This window comes from Erythrolamprus reginae, chromosome 2 (genome assembly GCF_031021105.1).
Source record: "Erythrolamprus reginae isolate rEryReg1 chromosome 2, rEryReg1.hap1, whole genome shotgun sequence".
NCBI lineage: Eukaryota > Metazoa > Chordata > Lepidosauria > Squamata > Dipsadidae > Erythrolamprus > Erythrolamprus reginae.
Window position 1 is genome coordinate 36308036 of NC_091951.1, and position 23313 is coordinate 36331348.

The 23313-nt window shown below is 39.6% G+C and overlaps 1 pseudogene; it reads right to left on the minus strand.

The window, feature by feature from the left end:
* Window positions 1-1789: 1789 nt before the first annotated feature.
* LOC139159365 (vomeronasal type-2 receptor 26-like) lies at window positions 1790-14967 on the minus strand (annotated as a pseudogene).
* Between the last annotated feature and the right edge of the window lie 8346 nt (window positions 14968-23313).

Below are 23313 nucleotides of genomic sequence, written 5' to 3' on the forward strand. Positions count from 1 at the left end.
AAAGCCCTTCATGGCACTGGACCAGAATATCTCCGAGACCGCCTCCTGCCGCACAAATCCCAGCGACCGATTAGGTCCCACAGAGTGGGCCTTCTCCGGGTCCCGTCAACTAAACAATGTCGGTTGGCGGGCCCCAGGGGAAGAGCCTTCTCTGTGACGGCACTGGCCCTCTGGAACCAACTCCCCCCGGAGATTAGAACTGCCCCTACTATTCCTGCCTTCCGTAAACTCCTTAAAACCCACCTTTGCCGTCAGGCATGGGTGAAGTGAAACATCTCCCCCTGGGCATGTTTAATTTATATATGGTATGCTTGTGTGTATGTCTGTTAGTATATTGGGTCTGTTTTAAATCTTTAAATATTTTAAATTTGTCAGATTATTTATGATTTGTTTCCACGTGTTGTGAGCCGCCCCGAGTCTTCGGAGAGGGGCGGCATACAAATCTAATAAATAAATAAATAAATAAATAAATAAATAAATAAATAAATAAATAAATAAATAAATAAATAAATAAATAAATAAATAAATAAATAAATAAATAAATAAATAAATAAATAAATAAATAAATAAATAAATAAATAAATAAATAAATAAATAAATAAATAAATAAATAAATAAATAAATAAATAAATAAATAAATAAATAAATAAATAAATAAATGTCTGTATGTATGTTTGGCTTTTTATTATAATGGGTTTTAATTGTTTTTAGTATTGGATTATTGTTATACGCTGTCTTATTGTTGCTGTTAGCCGCCCCGAGTCTCCGGAGAGGGGCAGCATACAAATCCAATAAATAAATAAATAAATAAATAAATAAATAAATAAATAAATAAATGAACGAACGAACGAACGAACGAACAAACAAACAAACAAACAAACAAACAAACAAACAAATAAAATTTTTAAATGAAGTCCCTTAAGCTAGTTGTCTTAGGCTAGTTATCTTATTCCAGAATATAATACAATATTACATGTGCAGTTTTATGGTTGCAAGTTAGGCAGAATTATCTTAAGATGGATGGCCATAACCATCTTTTAAAATAAAAAAGTAATTAAAAGAAATAAACTATATTGAGATGTAGAATGTCGTAGAGAAATGAGAATCATACAGTATCAAATAGTCCTCATGAGAAACTTACACACAGCACAAGAAGCCACACTCTGAACATGATAGGATAGGGCAAAATGAAATAATTCCATGATGGTAAAGAAGTGAGACAAGACAGCATTACTCTGTTCTTATTTATTCGTGCTCTTTACTGAAAGGATATTAAGAGAATTTGGACTGGAAGAAAGTTCCACATTGGTTGAACAAATATAAATAACCTTCTGTATGCTAGCACACTCCCTCATCCCAAAATCAATTATCAGATTGTCCCAATTGATTCGGGGGGGGGGGAGGATAAGTGGTGACATAAAATAAGTAATTACCCAGGCAGAGGAAGAAAACTTCAATCCATAACAATAGGACATGAAAAAAAAACCCTAAACTCATCACAACTTCATAAAGATTAGCAAACAATTGTCATATCTTCTAAACATCAAATAAAGCAAATGTGTTTCTATAATGCTATCTAATATATTTAAATTTTGCTTTTAATTAATTCAAAAGAAAATGACTTTTTATACATCTCTATTATATCTTATTATATTAGTCATAATTGAGACTTCATGTGAGAGAAAAAGGTTTTAGAATATATAAAACAAAGAAATCTATAACAAAGCTTTTACTTCCAACTATCCTATTTTATCTTAAAAATAATTTGGGCAACAAATAACTTTGAAAATCAAGATCCCTCATTGTTTTTCGTTATTAGATGGCCCTTAGTGTTTATATCAGGTCTCAGAACAATGATGTAACATTTGGGGAGAAAAATACACCCCAGTAAACCAACCCTGGAAGCCAGGATGGAAAAGATCTGCACAGCCACCATGTATTTCCCTTTGGTGCTCAAGTAGGTAGGGACAAAGGAGATCCAAACACTGCAGAAAACCAGCATGCTGAAAGTGATCCACTTGGCTTCATTGAAAGTCCCTGGAAGCTTGCGGGCCAGGAAAGCCACAAAGAAGCAGATGGCAGCCAAAAAACCCATGTAGCCAAGGGCAGTATAGAACATGATGACTGAACCTTCGTTACATTGTAGGAGGATCTCTCTTGGTTCAGAATGTAAGTCACAATGTGGAAATGGGGGAGAGATTCCCAACCATGTAAGGCAGATGCCCACCTGAACTCCAGAACAGGACAAGACAATGGAGTTGGCCAGACTTTTCCCCAACCATTTTCTCATCCTGCTGCCTGGTTTTGTGGCCAAAAATGCTACCACCACCATGATTGTCTTGGCCAGCAAGGAAGAGACAGCAACTGAGAAAACCACACTGAAGGTGATTTGTTGAAGAAGACAAGTCACTTTATGGGGCTGACCAATGAATAGAAGGGAGGTCAAAAAGGAAAGCAGGAGAGAGACCAGGAGAATGTAGGTGAGATCCTGGTTGTTGGCTCTGACTATGGGGGTTTCTCGGTATTTAATGAAGATTCCCAGAACTAAGGCAGTGATTAGAGACAAAAATAAGGCTATGATAGCCAGCATAAGACCTAACGTTTCTTTGTAGGACAGGAAAGTTGTGACTTTGGGGATACACTGATCTTGCTTCTTGTTGGAATGTTGTTCATCTGGACACTTTTCACAGTGTGCTGCATCTGTAAAACATGAATTGCCTTTTATCTAGTGATTCAGTAACATTTTACACCTCATGACCAACTGACTAGAGTCAGGGTGTAGATTCACTGTCTAGTGAAGGTGTTCTTTGCTTCTTTATTGCATTTTTAAAAAACATAAAAATATATTTACCATTAGAATCATGAACTTTAGAGGGAAATGATTTACATTGGATATTGACAATTAAATAACACATAAAGATACAGTTATTGAGCATGAATAAAATAGAAAATGATTATAGAAAAACATTGCCGCCATCCCTTCTTCTTTATTTACCAAGCAAAAAACTATCTCTCCAGAAACCATGTTCCAAAGTTCTAAATTCTCTGTGTCATGTGTGGTATGGATGGAAGCCATTCTTGTTACTTCTGTCGTATTTACTTTTACATATTTTAAATTTTACCATTGTGGCAAATTCTCTAATTTCACCTTCCAATGTGACAATCACTGACAAAATGTGGTGTTCCAATTCTGTATCAGATTTGTAGAATTATACTTGAAAAATATTTGGGGTTTCAATTCTATGTTTGTTTAATTTTTTTTCTGAATTTTCTAATGCATTAAATTCTCAGAATTCTTATCATACAGTTGATTATTTGTTCCATCTCCATGTCTTATTTCAAAAATTATTTATATATGCTTCCTAATGGTTGACCTTGGATTTATATACATGTTTCGAATTCTGGCATCTCTCTAGCTTTTCCCTTCTTTTTCAATATTACTTTTTACTGTTTCACCATGGTAAAACCCTACTTTTTTGGAATAATTTTATTTTATTTTAATTTATTAGATTTGTATGCCACCCTGTCCAAAGACTCGGGCGGCTCATAACAACAACACAATATACAAAGTACAAATCCAATATAAGTTTAAAAAAGAATTTAAACCCCATAAATATTAAAAATGATCATTACTACACAATCACATCATTATCATATGTTACAGTCAAAAAAGTTGTTGGTGGAGGAAAAGATAGTTATTCCCCCCTTGCCTGGCGACATAGATAGGTCTTCAACATTTTTTGGAAGGCGGGAAGAGTGCGGGGCAATTCGAATCTCTGGGGGGAGTTGATTCCAGAGGGCCTGGGCCGCCACATAGAAGGCTCATCCCCTGGGTCCAGCCAAATGTTCTTGTTTAGTCAATGGGACCCGGAGAAGACCAACTATGTGGGACCTGATTGGCTGCTAGGATTCATGCAGCAGAAGGCTGTCCCGGAGGTATTTTGGTCCGATGTCATGTAGGGCTTTATAGGTCATTACCAACACTTTGAATTGTGACTGGAAACTGATCGGCAACCAGTGCAGACCGCGGAGTGTTGGTGAAATGTGGGCAGATCTTGAAAGCCCCACGATAGCTCTCGTGGCCACATTCTGTACAATCTGAAGTTTCAAAGGAAACCTCATGTAGAGAGGGTTGCAGTAGTCGAACCTCGAGGTGACGAGGGTGTGAGTGACTGTGAGCAGTGACTCTCGGTCCAAATAGGGCCGCAACTGGTGCACCAGGCGAACCTAGGCAAACGCCCTCCTCACCACAGCTGAAAGATGGTGCTCTAGTGTTAGCTGTGGATTGAGGAGGATGCCCAAGTTGTGAACCCTCTCTGAGGGGGTCAGTAATCCCCCCACAGGGTAATGGACGGACAGATGGAAATGTCCTTGGGAGGCAAAACCCACAGCCACTCCATCTTGTCAGAGTTGAGTTTGAGTCTGTTGACACCCATCCAGACCCCAACAGCCTCCAGGCACTGACACATCACTTCCACTGCTTCACTGACTGGACATGGGGTGGAGATGTACAGTTGGGTATCATCAGTGTACTGATGATACCTCATCCCATGCCCTTGGATGATCTCACCCAGTGGTTTCATGTAGACATTAAATTGCAGGGGGGAGAGGACCGACCCCTGAGGCACCCCACAAGGGAGAGACCTAGAGGTCGACCTCTGACTCCCCACTAATACCGACTGCAACCGACCAGAGAGATAGGAGGAGAACCACTGCAGTAAAGTGCCTCCCACTCCCAACCCCTCCAGCCGGCGCCGAAGGTTACCATGGTCGGTGGTATCAAAAGCTGCTGAAAGGTCAAGAAGCACCAGGACAGAGGACAAGCCCCTGTCCCAGGCCTGCCAGAGATCATCCATCAGCACGACCAAAGCAGTTTCCGTGCTGTATTTGTCTCTAGAACAGAAGGCTGTTGTATCATTTTTATCCTTGAACCACCTACCTTCCTGCATAGAGATTGTTCCTTCCGTGCATGGAGAACATTAATAGCAGCACACCGGTTCACCTTCTCTTGTGAGCTTGGTGTATCCTGGGAGGCAACTTTTTGTACACCTAGAAAAAGGGGCCTTCTAAACAGAATGAAAATTATGGAAACGTATGGTTTGGGAATTCATTTTAAAAGTGAAAGACAATGCAAAGATGAGTTCATGAACTCAGAAGTTACTTTTAAGACCTTTTCTCAAACATAATGAAAATATTTCTGTTTGGGTGATTTCTGCAGCATATGATCTCAAAGTCCTTTCAAAATGCAGCAAAGATTCTCCTGTTAAAACATTTGTATGGTTCTGTTTGTAGACCATGAAATGGTATGGATATAGTATACTTAGATCTCAGCAAGATATTTAGCAAAGTAGACCACAACCTACTTCTTGTAAGCTTAAAAATGTGAGCTAGACAGCATCATCAGTTGATGGATTTGTCTGATCAACCATACTCAACAAGTAGTACAAGTAATGGTGCAACATTTACATGGAAAAAAGTAAGCAGTGGGGTTTCATAAGGTTCCATCTAAGGCCCTGTACTCTTCAATACCTTTATAAATGACTTAGATCAGGGAGTAGAAGGGAAACTCATCAAATTTGCAGATGACACTAAACTGGCAGTAATAGCCAACACTTCAAAAGACAAGCTCAGCATCCAAAAGGACCTTGGGCAGGCTTGAACAATGAGCCCTATCCAACAAAATAAAATTTAATGTGAAGATAATCAAGGTTTTACATCTGGTCACCACATTACAAAAAAGATGTTGTGATTTTGGAAAAATGCAGAGAAGAGCAATTAAGAAGATTAAAAGTCTGGAGACTAAAACATATGAAGAACAGTTTGCAGGATTTGGGTTTGGCTAGTCTAGAGAAAAGAAGGATCAGGGGGGACTTGATAACACTATTCCAGTGTTTGTTTGTTTGTTTGTTTGTTTGTTTGCTTGACTTCTATGCTGCCCAATTCCGAAGGACTCAGGGCAGCTTACAATATAAAAATACAATACAATAAAAAAGAAGAAATAGAAAGTCAAATAAGGAAAATCTAAAACTTTAAACCGCAATTTAAAAAACCCATAACTCAATCAATCCAGGTAAGTATAATTGGCCACGACAGATGTAAGTTTCATGGCTCCGCAGGTCTTTGTGGCCTTTCAGAAGGCCAGTAGGGTGGGAGCAGTATGGACATGGGGGGAGAGTTGGTTTCATAGAGCCGAGGTGGCCACAGAGAAGGCCTTCCCCCATAGTCCTGCCAACCTGGATTACTTAGTTGACAGAAGGAGGCCAACCCTGTGTGATTTTATTGGTCTCTGGGAGGTATGCAGCAGGAGACGGTCCCATAGATAGTCTGGCCCTAAGCCATGTAGAACTTTATAGGTGATAACCAATACCTTGAATTGTGATCGGAGACTAATGGGTAGCCAGTGCAGCTCATGGAGCACAGGTGTTATATGGGTGTACCAAGGTACACCCATGATGTCACGCGCGGCTACATTCTGGATTTGAGGGGCTGCTAGATAGAAGAGGTGGTCAACTTATTTTCTAAAGCACCAGAGGGCAGGTCAAGAAACAATGGATGAAAACTAATCAAGGAGAGAAGCAACCTGAAATTAAAGAAAAAACTTCCTAATGGAAGAGGCTGTCTTCAGAAATGGATGCTTCGTCAATAAAAAAAAATAAGAAGAGACTGACAGCCACATGTTTGAATGGTATAGAGCTGTGATGACTAACCTATGGCATGCATGCCAGATGTGGCACACAGAACTCTCTTTGTGGGCACATGCGCCATTGCCAGGTGGTCTTTTGGTTTCTGTCATGTGCATGCATGCTGGCCAACTGGTCTTGTGCCAGAAACCTGAAGACCAGTTGGCTGGTGCATGCATGCCTGGTCTTTGGGTTTCCGGTCTTTGGATTTCCAGTGCATTCCTGTACGCTGGCCACCTGGTCTTCAGCTTTCCGGCACTCCGGAATGCATGCACATTCTGGTTTGGGCGCTCATTGCCAAAAAGGGTCACCATCACTTGTATAGGGTTTCTCACTTGAGCAGGAAATTAGACTGGAAGAAACTCCAGCTCTATTCTGAATTTGCAATTTGAACAAGCACTGAAAAAGATCCAACAGAATAAATATGTGTAGTTCAAGGTTGAAATGTGGAGTCCTTGGTGTACTTTGATATGGTTGTTTCCTTGTAGATATTTCATTATAGGACTAGATAACATAATCTATGGCACATGATGCTATCATCAGTGCACTGAGAATGCTATCAACCTGGATAATAAAATATCTGTAAGCAATCATGCTGATAGAGCTCCAAGGACTACTGAGTTACCTGCTCTGAGGTAAGTTCCTCAGGATGCAAGGGTATCGTATGGTTCCTTGGCTTCCTTACAAGGAACAAACATCATTGGACTAGCCAAAATGCTAACCTAGAACAATGCTAGCATTTCCACAGTTAGCAATCCAGGAGACATCTAGGAGAAATAATAGCAGTGATTTATTTATTTGTTTGTATGTTTATTTCTTTGTTTCTTTGTTTATTGGTTGATTGGTTGATTGGTTGATTGGTTGATTGGTTGATTGGTTGATTGGTTGATTGGTTGATTGGTTGATTGGTTGATTGGTTGATTGGTTGATTGGTTGATTGGTTGATTGGTTGATTGGTTGATTGGTTGATTGGTTGATTGGTTGATTGGTTGATTGGTTGATTGGTTGATTGGTTGATTGGTTGATTGGTTGATTGGTTGATTGGTTGATTGGCTGATTGGCTGATTGGCTGATTGGCTGATTGGCTGATTGGCTGATTGGCTGATTGGCTGATTGGCTGATTGGCTGATTGGCTGATTGGTTGATTGGTTGATTGGTTGATTGGTTGATTGGTTGTTAGAGTTGGAAGGGACCATGCGGGTCATCAAGTCCACCCCCTGCCTAAGCAGGAACCCAATAGCATCCTAGCCAAATGGCAGTCCAATTTCCTTTTAAAAATGTCCAGAGTATTGGAGTTCACAACGTCTGCTGGTAGGTTGTTCCACTGGTTGATCATTCTGACCGTCAGGAAGTTCTTCCTTATTTCCAGGTTGAATCTCTCCTTGGTCAGCTTCCAGCTGTTGTTCCTCGTCTGGCCCTCCAGTGCACTGGAGAATAAAGTGATCCCCTCCTCTCTGTGGCAACCCCTTGTATACCTGTAGACTGCTATCATGTCCTCTCTGGCCCTCCTTTTCTCTAGGCTATCCATGCCCAGTTCCCGCAGCCCCTCTTCCTAAGTCTTGGTTTCTAGACCCCTGATTATTTTGGTTGCTCTTTTCTGCACCTTCTCCAGAGTTTCAATGTCTTTTTTGAAGTGTGGTGACCAGAACTGAACACCTTTTGATGAAATCCTTTTTTTTTACTACTGGTTCTGTGCGTGTGGCTTGGTGGACATAGTGCGTGCTAGTGGGCTTGGCAGAGGAAGGATACTGCAAAATCCCCATTGGCTTCCCACTTCGGTGGTATTTGCCAATTCTTCAAACTACTCAAAATTCTACTACCAGTTCTCTGAAATATTCAAAATTTCAGCTACTGGCACCCCAGAACCTGTCACAACCTGCTGGATTTCACCCCTGAACAATAGCCTCTCCTTCAACCAGTTTTTTTTCATTAGGACAGAAACTGCATCAAAGTAGGGAGACTGATACAAAAGCAGATGGATACATAGGAATGGACAAATAACATCCACATAGAGGCAGATCTGGTTACCTGGTTAAAAGAAGTTGGCCACATGATGACACTCTCATCAATAGAGAACTTGATCTCTGAAGACACTTCTTCTTTTTTAATATTCCCTATTTTCACCCCCAGCAGAAGACTTGTTAGGAAACACTGCCCAGTCCATGATATCAAAGTCAGCAACAGGAATACCAGCCTCATCCAAATAAACATCATCCACAGAAAGATTGTAAACCTGGAAGTTTCTAAGAAAAGGATGGAGCTGAAAAGACACGGAGAATCACACTTGCCATGTATACATTCTCTTTTGAGCCCCGTCAGAAGTGGATATTCAGCTCAGTGCCTCTGTCTGGCTGTGATAGAAAGAACATTTTCTTTCTCACTCTTTTCTTCCCTCCTTCTCTAAATCTCCCTTTCCCTCACCCACTCTCTCTCCCATTCTTTCTCTCTCTTTCACTCTCATACATAAACACATATACATATTTTTTTCTGTTCATTACTTTTGCCTGCTCTGTTTTACGAAATTTTTAATTTAATGAACCCATAATCCCTTGAAATGTGGACAGGTGCAGGCTGCCGATGGTACATCTAGGATCACCTTTCCAGTAGAAGCAAATAACATCACTGAAATGCACCTGGACATGCGTCCCTGTGTGCAATTTTGCACAGGTGCAGAAAGCATAATTTCACTCGATTCCACACTCACATTCCAGAGCTGCAGAGCTGCACCCAATTAGGCATTCTGCAGCTGCCAATCTCTGAATCAGAATGAGGACTGAGTCTGCAATCATTTGTGAAGCTCCATCTGCCATCTCAGCCCCAGTTCAGACTCAGTCCTCAGAGGGAACAGACATGGTTTTTATGCTTTCACCCATCTGAATTTGTAGCTCTCTTGGACTTGAATATCAGACCAATATTTGAATTTAAGACAGAATACAATGGTTACTGTGGCGTCTGATACTTATTTTTTTCACAAATACAGGTAATTTTGACTTATGATCACAATTGAACCCAAAATATATGTTAAGTGAATGTTACCCCAATTTATCACATTGCTTGTCACAGATGTTAAGTGAATCATTGCAAGTGATAAGTTAGTATGCTGGTTATTATGTGAATCTGGCTTATCCATTGACTTTGCTTTTCAGGAGGTTGCAAAAAATGATCACATGACCCTGGGACGCTGCAATGGTTGTATGTATGAACCAGTTGCCAAGCATCTGAAGTTTGATCATATGATCATGGGGCTTCTGCAATAGTCATAACTGTGAAAACTGGTCATAAGTCACTTTTTTCAGTGCCGTTACTACATCAGACCAATATTGGAGTTTAAGATAGAATACACTGGTTACTGAGGCATCTGGTACTTATTTATTTCACAAATACAGTGGTAGCACTATCTAAGAATGCCTCTACTTACAAACTTTTCTCAATAAGAACCAGGTGTTCAAGACTTTTTTGCCTCTTCTCAAAAACCATTTTCCACTTACAAACTCAAGGCACCAAAACTGTAACCGGAAAAGGCAAGGAGAAGCCACCATGGGGCTTCTCTAGTAATCTCCTGGGAGGAAATAAGGCTAGAAAAGGCAGGGAGAATCCTCTGTGGGGCCACTGTAGGAATCTCCTGGGAGGAAACAGGGCCTCCATCCTCCCTGTGGTTTCCCCAATCGCATGAATTATTTGCTTTTACATTGAGTCCTAGGGGGAAAATTGCTGCTTCTTACAAACTTTTCTACTTAAGAACCTGGTAACAGAACAAATGGTGGGATATGGCAAAAAAAAAAAAAAAAAAGGTTGGGAATCACTGGTCTAGAAGATTCAATAACAAAAATTGTCTCTTTCTCTCTAAACCTCCAGAAAAGGTATTAGAAACTGATAGTTGTTATTAGAATTCCCCTTTATCCCCATCTATCCCTGCTTATATCTAACATAACATTTAAGAACTGAAAGGAAACTATTAGTGGAATTTTGTAATAGAAATCTTGCCTGCCATGGCTGCATTATCTGTTGTGTTGGATCGTTCCCAACACGCATCTTCGTCTTACTCATTTGGGAGGAAAAGGCAGCACTGAGGACCGAGGCCAGAACCTGGATTGTTGCGGAAATACTGGAGCCATCTTCAGACAGGATTTTTTCAACCAGATCCTGGGGTGGGGTTTCCCAACTCTCTTTTTGCAGGCATGTATTCCAAACTTTCTTCGAAAACAAAGGGCTTGAATAAGAACACTGAAATGCCGCTTCCCCAAAATTCACGGTAGCAAAGTAATGTGAATCAAAATCATAATAGTGTGTCTTTTTCTCTGTCTGAGTTGTGAAGGATAATAAAAGATAGTTATGCTGGAGATTAAGCAATCGGTAAAAAAATCTCACACTTATATCAGACAAAGCTGTGGCAATCCATACTTTTTCCCCAAAAAGGATTTTGCTATTTTCAATTTCTCTTATTACTACTGCTAGTATTAATGTGGCCTGAAAGTTTAATTGACAAACAATACATTTTACTTTAGCGTCGCTAAAGTATTGATGGACATTCTTGTTCTTCCCCACTTCAATAACTATGGGTAAGCTTTCTGAGAAGGCAACACAGACCCCTTTTGTTATGGCTGCTGGGATAAAAGTTCTTCTGAACTTTTCACCACTTTCATTGTCCAGAGCAGTGAGGCCAATCCACGTCCATCAGAAATGCAGGAGCAGTTTGACAATTGCCAAGTGAGAAGCTTCTTGTTTTGGTGTCACTCGGTAGAAAAAAGGGAAATTATGTTTCTGCTGTGGAAAGTGGCTGATGATCCCATAATTGATCTATTTAAGAAAAGATGGTTGATTGCTTTGTTTTTAAGGACAAAATTAAGTGCTTATATATTAATAAACAAGACAGTATAGTGGAAGAAATTAAGAAATATTTAAGAGCAAAACTAAAAAATCCAATTTATGTATTTATTGGATTGATATGTGGCCCCTCTCTAAAGGTTTGTGGTGGCTTATTATTATTATTGTTGTGGTTGTTGTTGTTGTTTAGATTTGTATGCCACCCTTCTCCAAAGACTTGGGGCAGCTCAGATACTAAATCCAGATAGTAAAGTCTTAAAAATTAAAGAAGAATATAAATTACATGCATTTGACGATGATGTTAAGTAAATACATTGCTATGACAAAATTAGAAATTATATTGAAAAAACAAAAAAATAATAAAACTCCTGGCCCTGATGGCATTCCAGTGGAAGTCTATAAAAATACTCTAGAATCAATAGAACAAATTTTCCTGGAAACAAATAACAAGACATTAGAGAAAGCAAAAATTCCATCATCCTGGACAGAAGCTATAATCATACTTACCCTGAAATTTAAAAGATTTTAAATAAATACATATATTTGCATCAAAATGGTTTTCTCCCTAATAGACAAATCAAACACAACATAATCATTTAAACATACTGGAATATTATGAAGCAACTTGCTTTGATTTTCCTAGATGACCAAAAGGCATTCGACAACATAAATTGGGAATTTATAAAACTACAATCGGAACATGTGAAATTTGGTCACAAATTCTTAAAAATAATTGACAGAATGTATGATAAACAAAAGACAGAATAACAATAAATGGTGAATTGACCGATAATGTGGAAATAAGGAATAAAACAAGGATGTCCTCTTTAACCACTTTTGTTTATTTTAACATTAGAATGCTTGTTAATTAGAATGAGGGTGAATCCAGATAGAATTTGGTAATGAAGCAGGACTAAAAAAACAAAAATGAAAACAAAATAATTACTAAAAATATGACTAAAATAAGAATTAGAACAAGAAACAAATTTGCAAATAGTCAAAAAGATAAAATGCCTAGGGTTATTATTGATGGCAAAGTATTCCTCAATATAAGATGATAATTGCAACAAATTAATTCAAACATTTAAAAACTTTTACTAATGGAACAGATTTTGGTTATAAGAATGAACATATTACCAAAAATTGTATTCTTGTTTCAGGTGGCTCCATGAAATTTAGAAAAGCCATTCTTCCAAAATTGAAATAAACTGATGTCAAATTTTATGTGACAAGGAAAGAAACCTAGTATCAAATTGAAGCCCCTACAATACTTTAAAGAAAGATGGTTTGGCATTACCTAGTTGGGAACTGCATAGTGCTAGAAAACAAAAGAATATTAACTCGTGGGGCATGATATAAAAGTAAGATGGCATGCCACAATATGGGATGACAAATACAAAATTCATAAATATTTTCAAAGTCATCTTATCAGGAAAGCCCTACTTCAAACATGGATAAAAATCGAAAATTAACATTACGCAAAAATTCCACTCTGGTTATCAACAACAGAAGCAATTTTTAAAAAATCCAACATTAACATTAGTCATTGGCAACCTTCAGTCTTGAAAGACTATGATATCGTGCTCTAGAGACAGTTCCTAGAACAGCATCAAGTGTGGCTAAAAAGATTAATCCAAGAGTGGCAATCCCTTCCAAATCCATCTGCCTGGCCTCTGGAATTCGCTAGTTCCAGGACTTCCTCTTTGTCTCAGCCTGCCGAAGTGTCTCCTCGAAATGGAGAAGGCCATGCTGCATTGTTAGCCTCCAAGCTGAATGATCAGAGGTCAAGGTTTCCCAGCTGTTAATGTCCATTGCCAAGGCCTTTAAACCCCTCTTACAGATATCCTTATATCACAGCTGTGGTCTCCCTATAATCGGTTCTGACTCTGGCATTAAAATCTCCAAGAATAAACAGTCATTTTTTTCCTTGGGGACTTTCTTGATAGTGGTAGTCTTGAGATTCTACTGGTCTTTATATTGGTCTTTAGATTCTACTGATAATGATAAAGTTGGTGGACATGCACTAATAAGAGTCCTGCTAGCGAGTGGCACTGTAAGGACAGAATCCTCTTCTTCCCTATGGCAGGTGTGTTCTGACTGGCTGTATCAATTAGCAGCAATTAAGCCCCAATTAAAACTCGACTCCAAATTAATATATACAAAAAGCTATTTACAAAGCAGCATGCTGCAAACTGTGAAGAACTCAAAGAAATGGCACTTTCTTGCCAAGACGTAAGCATTCAGCATCCAACTAATAATAAATGTCCAACAGAAGGTCATATTTACAACCAATTAACTCTTGACGTGAACAGTTACAAACAATGATTCCCAAGACTAGATATTTGTAAGGTTGCAGACTGAAACACACTTTAGCTTTTAGATTTCTCTCTACTCAGAAACAAACATTGCAATTCTGCAACAAACTTTTCTTTTTCCTCCTCTTCTATGCTACCTGTGATGACATGATCTCCATTGCTGGAAATACTCCTGTCTCCCTCACATTCTTCTAACTCTGACGTCTAGAATAGGATCCATCTTATCTCCCTCTAACTCTGACATGATCACCTTTGGAGGGTCTTCAGCCTCCTGAGTATCCCCAGGCCCCAATTCTCTCTCGCATTCACTGTCTGACTCTTCTGATAGATACATTGTTTTTCCCTCCCAATATATTGATTGAAAGACATCGAGAAGTGGCAGAAGAAAGGTTGGCAAAGAGGTTGCAAATTTCATGTGCAGGATGGTTTAGAGCATTTCAGTTGAACTATGAATGAAGGTTTATTTAGCTTAAAAAAGGATACCAGATTGAAGAAATAATTATTTGAATGCCTGATATCATTTCAGGGCTTCTTTAAGCTCCATTGACTCACTCATTTTATTTATTATCTGACCATTTGAGCCGCAGTAGTGTAGTGGTTAGAATGCAGTACTGCAGACCATTTCTGCTGGCTGCCAGGTGCCTGCAGCTTGGCGGTTTAAATTTCACCAGGCTCAAGTATGTCTCATCCTTCCATCCTTCCTAGGTGGGTAAAATGAAGATCCATATTGTTGGGAGCAATAGGCTGACGCTGTAAACTGCTTAGAGATGGCTGTAAAACACTGCTAAGTGGTATGTAAGTCTAAGTGCTATTGCTATTTCTTTTGGTGGCTATTTGCAGAGTGAGTATTCAGTATTCATTCATACCTGTGGGATTTTGTAGATGCTCAGCATGGTGGAAATTTGACTAAAGAGATCAGAATCAGTCCCTTCAAGCAGAGGCAACAGATTATTTTGCTTCCCACAACTATAATTTGGGACATTCTCCTGCCCCATGGAAAGCAAATCTATCATGACCTCGTATGTTATCCTTGAATTGAAAAAGTTCTCATAAATGCTGTAGCCCAGGGTGATATTTGGTAAGAGCTTTCGGTTCTGGTTGATCTCATGAATGGCAAAGAAGAATGGCAGGACGTGCCAGAAGCTCATACTCTGTATACTGCAAGATAAGAGACTTTATTTAGTTTCATCTCAATGTGGAGTTTTCATCTTCAATTAATAAAATCACATCATATTTCCTGAAGTTATTTCTTTATGATATTTATAACTGATCAATTGAATTGCTGTCTTATGAGTCAACAATTCCCATCTCCTCCCAATAATGATTGTGACTGTAACTTTCTTATTGTATCCTCGTTATTTACATTGTTTCAGAATAGGATTTGATTGCTTATTTGTACCCAGACTATCATTGGGTATTGCATCTTATGGTTCTCAATGAACTTATCTATCCTTTTATGTCCACTGAGAGCAGATGCACCAAAGACAAATTCTTTGCGTGTCCAATCACACTTGCCAATAAAAAAAAAATCTATTCTCTCTATTCTGTCATGTGAAGACTTGCCCAGGAAGGAAAAAGATGTGAGAGGAAAGAGAGAAATAGTCAAATTGAGAGATAGAGATGCAGTAGACAGATATAGAGATAGAGATGATAAAGACAGAGACAAAAATAAAGAGATAAATAGATGATAGATGATGAATGGATGGATGGATGGATGGATGGGTGGGTGGGTGGGTGGATGGATGGGTGGATGGATAGATAGATAGATAGATAGATAGATAGATAGATAGATAGATAGATAGATAATTGACAGATGGACAAGAGAGATAGAAAAATAGGTGCACCATCGAGAAGAATATTGAAGAGAATGAGAAAATAAAATGGAATAGTTTGATTTTAGCTAAGAGCCAAGGTAATAAGTCTCCCAGGCATCACAGAGAGTTATTTTGCAAAGAGCTACCCCATCCCCAATTTAACTCTTTTCCAATGAAGATGGGAAAGAACCCTGTATCACAAAAGGGAAACCATTAATATATACTTTTTAAAGTCATGAAAGTATACAATGAATCATAATGCTTATCTGTTGATTGGAGGTTTAAAGAAAATGTATGGTTGAAATACAGTGCTAGTTGTAGATATGATTGCGTCAATCAGGAAATCTCCTGGCTTGTAGTAATTGAATTGATGTCTTTCCTCTTTCTGCACATTCAATTGACATTTGACCACCATTGTGCCACAGGGAAAGAAGGAAGCCAGGAAAAGCAGCATCAGCAGTATTTCAGATATCATAATGGAGATCTTTTGTAGTTCTCTGAGACAGGCACCACTGTCTATGGTCTCAAAGCTGCTTCAGGAAATGCTCTTGCCAAAGAGTTCAGGCACACTGACTTCATTTTAATAAAGATAAGATGAAAATAAAATGAGCAAGATTACATTCAAACTTGCAGTATCCTGCCCAAAGAAGTCAGTCTCACATATGCTCTCCATAGGTCCTTGTGGACCACATTTTCAGATATTTTTAATAAGCGTTCATAAATATTTGTCAAATCTATTGTGATGAGTGGTGTGTATGAGGGATTTACTGCTGTGCACAAGGGGAAAAAACTTTGTATGACTCTACACATTCAGCATAAACTTTGTCCTTAAAGCAAATGAAGAGAGTGAAAGGTGATTGAAACCAGGTATTGGAAAATGGGAACCATCTATATTAAAAAGAAGGAAAGATAAAATTGATCAATATTCATTCTCTTTTCGCACACTCAGTGGGCATTTGATCATCATTGTGCCACAGGGAAAGAGGGATACCAGGAGAAGCAGGAGCAGCAGTATTTTAGATGTCGTGTTGGAGATCTTCTGTAGTTCTCTGAGACAAGCACTGCCGTCTTTGGTCTCAGAGCTCTCTAAGGAAAAACACAGTTCTCTGTGCCAAAGAACTCAGATGCGCTGTTAGATGAAAATGAAGTCTGGCACATTAAAAGAGTAGCATTAAGTTTATGATCTGCGCAATTCTAACTTTGGGATTCCTCTCATAAGCCTTCGTCATCCTTGAAGTCTTTTTGAACCAGATCTTCAGATCTTTTATCAGAATTATTAAACATTAGTCAAATCTATTGATGAGAGTTAGTACGTATCGACCCCTAGGTTTCAAAACGATCAGGAGGAGTCCCTGGAAAGAAAAAGAAATAATTATAATTTTGATAATTATAGGGATCACAGTTGATTCTCCAGATGACTTTATTTACTGATATACATGGGGGTAGGGGGGCAGAGGGAAACTCATGACTCATTGGCATAATTCTTATTTAACCATCATAAAAATAACAGTTCAGGAAATGCTTTATATCCTTTACTTAAGAAACCTATTCTTGAAATACTAGAGTTCCAATATCTTTTTTTTTAGGGAAGTGAAATGGGATCTATAATGTCCCTTTCCTTCCTGGGACATCCAAGAATGATAATAAGAAAAAAAGAAGTCCTGCCTATAATTGTGAACCTTTGGCAGCATTTTCTTCACACCATTAAAAAGCCTGTACAGATTCATGACACTACCATAGAACCCTTACACAATGTTAAATACTGAAGAAGAGTCCAGGAACCAAATTCTCTCTCTATTAAGCACCCATCCCAAATGTGTTCATTTTGCTATGTCTTCTGGTGTCTTATGGAATTGGCTGTTTTCTTTTCCCTTATGGGTCAGGTCCTCCATAGTATCATCTCTTCCTTTAGGCCAGGGGTGTAAAATTCATGTCATCACATTGTTGTAATGTGACTTATCGTGCCTTTCCTCCCTTCACTAAAATGGCATGGCCAGCGTGTGACTCATCAGGCCCATGGGCCACAAGTTTGGCATCCCTACTCTAGGCTAAAATGGAAGGATGAACTTTCCTGAAAAGTGTTACCTCTAAACATCAAGGTCAAATTTATTCATTTCACATATGGCACATCATACATACATATATACATACATACACATATATGTCTATGTCAACGTACACACACACATATTATAGGGATATATATATATATATATGTAGATTGTTCTGAGTTCGGGTTTTGCCCTCTGTAATATTTTGCATGTTTATGCGACTTTTCGGCGAAATCACATTCACCATCATCAGGCTGAAGTTTCCAAGCTTCGTGCTGTTGTAAAATGGAATGTTTGCAACTGTCATTTCTTCCTAGTATATAGTGTGGGGCTGGAGATTTGGTTTGAATGTAGCAAATAGATTGGGTGATTATGTTTCAGTGATCTGATTGGTTGGTGTAATCATAATTATTAGAAGGATTGACATGGTGATTTTTATGAAGTGTTTTTGTTTAAGGCTGGTTTCCAAATTTCAAAATTCCAAATTCATAATTATTAGAAGGATTGACATGGTGATTTTTATGAGGTTTTTTTTTGTTTTTGTTTAAGGCTGGTTTCCAAATTTCTGGTAGGTGGGACGTGTCATCTCTTTTATTTATACAAAGGGGGCTCCTCTCAATTTCTATGGCTTCTAGAGCAATTCTTCTATATAAATTCTCTGTTTTGTGAAGTAATTTAGTTTTTTCAAAGTCAATTTCGTGCCCTGTTTTTTTAATGTGCTGGACAAGGGAGGAAGTCTTTTCTTCTTTTTTAACTGCATTCACATGTTCTGCAAGGCGTGCACTTACTCTTCGGTTGGTTTGTCCAATGTATGTGGCTGCACATGTTTTGCAAGGGATTTCATAGATTCCTTGGTATTCCAATTGGATTTTATCTTTGGTGCTCCTTAGGATATTAGATATTTTTTGGTTGGTGCAAAATGAAGTTTTGATGTTATGTTTGTGCAGAATTTTACTAATTTTGTCTGTGGTGCTCTTGATGTAAGAGAGGATGGTGGTACCATTGTCCTGTTTTTGATCTTGTTTTTGGGGGGGGTGTCTCTTTTTTGATTAGGTTTGTGATTGTTTTCTCTTCGAATCCATTAGAAATTAATACATCTTTGAGTTTGTTCAATTCAGTTTTTAAGTGCTCATGGTCAGCTAAGCGTTTGGTTCTGGTGATGAGAGTTTTGGCCACTGAGGTGATTTGTGCGGGGTGGTGGTGTGAGTGTGCATTTAGATAACGGTTGGTATGGGTTTTCTTTTGGTAGATAGTGTGTCCTAGGCTGCCATTGGGTTTTTTAATAGACCAGTACATCTAGAAAGGGAAGTTGATCATTGATTTCTGTTTCCATAGTAAACTGTATTTTGGGTTGTAGGCTGTTAAGATATGTGAGGAAATTGTCTAGTTTTTCCTTACCATGTGGCCAAATTACAAAGGTATCATCAACATATCTCAGCCAAAGTTTAGGTTTGTATTTGGATTGCTCTAATGCATTATTTTCGAAATATTCCATATAGAGGTTGGCGATGACCGGTGAGAGAGGTGATCCCATGGGGGCTCCCTCTATCTGTTTATATCTTTGTTCATTATAGGCAGTGGTTGGTAAGGTCTAGGATATATTTGGGGGGTTTGTGTTTGTCCTGGATATCTGTCAAGGCTTCTTTAATAGGTATTTGTGTGAAAAGGGACACGACATCAAAACTCACAAGTAGGTCATCGGGTTGTAGGTTTTGTTTTTTGATTATTTGTATAAAGTGGAATGAATTTTGAACATGTGAGGTAATAGTTTCTGTATATGGTTGAAGGTATTTGGCTAAAAATTTGGCAAGGTTTTGTAGAGGGGAGCCTATAGAACTGACTATTGGTCTGAGAGGTATTCCTTCCTTGTGTATTTTTGGAAGGCCATAGAGTTTTGGACATATGGAAGATTTTTCTCTGGGGATGATTTTTTGCTGGATTTCTTCGCTGATGGGAGAGGCCTTGATTTTGGATTTGGTAGTTTTTTCTAGGTAGGTGGTAGGATCTGTGCTTAGGAATTTGTAGGCTGGGTTTTGTAGTAGAGTTGTCATTTTTTCTTTGTAGTCTGCTGTATTCATCACTATTGTGGAGTTTCCTTTGTCAGCTGGGAGGATGGTTATATGATTGTCTTTCTTCAAATTGATAAGTGCATCTCTTTCCTCCTTTTGTATGTTGCTTTTAGGAGGTTTACTAGAGCAGAGAATGTTAGTGACTTTAAGTCTGATTTTGTTGGCTGTATCTGGGTTTATTTTATTTAGATTTGTTTCAATTCCACATATGATGTTTTCAGTTGGTATACGTTTTGGGGTTATTGCAAAATTGAATCCTTTTGAAAGAATATTGGTTTCCGTAGTGGTGAGTATCCTGTCTGATATGTTATGTACTGTTTTGGTCATAAGTTGTTGTGGAGGGCTGGGTTTCTGCTGTATTTCTAGTTTTTGGAGTTTTTTATTATGTGTGTCTGTCTTATATTGGGTTTCTGTTTCTGCTCTCCATTCTGTTTGAATTTATCCCAGAGTATAGGGTGTAATTGGTTGCTGATTTTAAGGTGAAGAGAGAGTAGACTTTTGTTGATTTCATCAAGTATGAATCTTTTTTTATGGAGTTCATTTCTGATTAGGGCTAATTCAGTTCTTTTTTAGGATCCTCTCAATGGTTGGGGTTTTTGGGTGGAATTTTAGTTGGAAGTATTTGGGAATTATTCTTTTGTCCCTGCAGTTGCGTAGGAATGTGAGATCACATAAGATCACATATATATATATATCTCACACACACACACACACACACACACACACATGCATCATAGGACTGTGTTGGCTGAATTGTGTTGTCTAACCCACCTAGAAACTAACAATCTACTCTCTAGCAAACAATTTGCTTTCAGACAAAAAATATCTTTTTACCTGCAACTCCTTCACTGCAAAAACATATGGACTACACATCATGATCAGGTCAAATCAATAGATGCAATTTCCATTGACTTCTGTAAAACCTTTGACTCAGTGGTTCATGACAAACTACAGTGGTACCTCTTCTTATGAACACCTCTTCATACGAACTTTTTGAAATACAAACCTGGTGTTTAAGATTTGTTTGCCCCTTCTTAAGAACCATTTTCACTTTATGAACTTGAGCCCGGGTGTGTCGACTCTCTTGCTGCACGTGTGCTCTCTTACTGCCGCAGGGATTCCCTTGCCTTGTGACTGCCTCTGCGGGGATTTCCAATTTACTTGCTGCCCCGCTGGGATTTCCTGCCTCCAGACTGCCAACTGGAGGCACTGTTGCTGGCCTAAGCACCTGGGATTTTCCCTTTGCTTTCCAGTGGCTGGGTGAGATGCCCCCTTCCTCCTCCTCCTCCTCCTCCTTCTCCGGAACCCGTGGGGACAGCCACACACTCTCTTTTGTCTCCCTGACCAAAAAAGTGGTGGCCCTTTGAAGTTGCTCCCCCGAGTCCTAATCCGGCCACCGTTTCGCCTCCCTCCACTTGATCCTCAGCAGCCCCGGCGAGCCTGTGCAGCTTCTCCATCCAGGGGTGTGCTGCTGCCCGGACCGGGGAGGGGTGTAGTGGGGTAGCAAAAATGGAGCCCCACCCCAGAGCACCCAATTTGCACTGAAATATGTTGAAAGAAAAGGCAGAGCATCCTGCATAAGCCACGCCCAGTGTGGTAGTAAAGCATTTAGTAGCCCTTCACTGGAGAGGATCTGTTGGCTATTCCAGCCATTTTGGTGTCATCTAAAACTTTGATGGGTTCTCCTTCTATCCCCTAATCTAAATGATTTCTGAAGATGTCGAAGAGTGATGAACCTAAAACAGAACCTTGAGGTATCCCATTGCATGCTTCTCCCCATGTAGATGTAGTTCCATTAAGCATTACATATTGAGTGTGTTGATCAGTCAGTTATTCATCCATCTGGTGGTGATGATGTGTAACCCACATTTTTCTACCTTACCAAGTAGAAGATTGTAGTGTGCTTTATCAAATGCCTTTCTAAAGTCCCAGAAAATTATGTCTACAGCAGTAGCTACCAACTGGACCCTCCACGGACCACTGGTAGTTTACAAAAAAGATTTTGGTGGTCCAGAGAAAAATTATTTGCATTTTTTATAATGCAATAAATAAGAGATCCTCAAACTAAGGCCTCTGGGCTGGATATGTGCAATTAATATTTGTGTTGCTGCGGAGAGGGTATTTTTGTGTGGGTCAGAGGGGCAGAAATCTCAACTTGGGATCTTCTTCAGCTCCTTGGTATGGGGCTTTGGCCAAAGGCTGGAGGGAAGTGCCACTGGTGGTGAAGAACTAGATGGCCTTGTTGCAGGGGGACTAGTTCATCATCCTGAAACTGGGTGACCATCTCAGCCCAATGAGCCTCTAGGCAGCAGTACCTGGTCTTGTATTCCCGCAGCTCTTCCCTCTGCTTGGAAAGCCTATATTCATAGTCCTAAGTGAGAGGCTTCTGCTGAGCCTCCTTCTTGATCAAATTCAATTTGAACCGAGCCAGCTGTTTTTCCAGTGCTTCCTCATGGTGGCTGCTTAGCTCCACAACAATTGCATCTTTTTGGGGCACTAAAGAACCTGGGTGGACGGGAGAAGAGGGAATAGGAGGGGAAGGGCAAGTAGAGGTCAGCGAGGTGCTTCTCAACATGAGTGACTTTGAGTTGACCATGCCCACCAAGTCACATGACTACCGAACCATGCCCAATAAGCCGATCATTAGGCAGATCATATTAGTGGTCTGCAGAATTCAAAATTATGAATTTAGTCATTCTGAGGTCAAAAACGTTGGTGATCCCTGGTCTACAGTATTTCACCAGTACATTAATTTAGGCAATTTGTCAAAGAATGCAATAAGATTTGTCTACATAAACTGTTTTGACAAACCCATGTAGGCTTCTGGTTATAACTTTATTTTCCACTAGGTGTTAATGAAACCGCTGGGTGAGATCATCCAAGGGCATGGGGTGAGGTATCATCAATATGCAGATGATATCCAGCTTTATATCTCCACCCCTTGTCCAGGCAGCGAAGCAGTGGAAGTGATGTGCCGGTGCCTGGAGGCTGTTGGGGTCTGGATGGGTGTCAACAGACTCAAACTCAACCCTGATAAGACGGAGTGGCTGTGGGTTTTGCCTCCCAAGGACATTTCCATCTGTCCATCCATTACCCTGGGGGGGAAATCACTAACCCCCACAGAGAGGGTCCGCAACTTGGGCGTCCTCCTCGATCCACAGCTCACATTAGAGAAACATCTTTCAGCTGTGGCGAGGGGGGCGTTTGCCCAGGTTCGCCTGGTGCACCAGTTGCGGCCCTATTTGCACCGGGAGTCACTGCTCACAGTCACTCATGCCCTCATCACCTCGAGGCTCGACTACTGTAATACACTCTACATGGGGCTACCTTTGAAAAGTGTTCGGAAACTTCAGATCATGCAGAATGCAGCTGCGAGAGCTATCATTTGCTTTCCTAAATACGCCCATGTCACACCAACACTCCGCAGTCTGCATTGGTTGCCGATTAGTTTCCGGTCACAATTAAAAGTGTTGGTTATGACCTATAAAGCCCTTCATGGCACCGGACCAGAATATCTCCGGGACCGCCTTCTGCCGCACGAATCCCAGGGACCAGTTAGG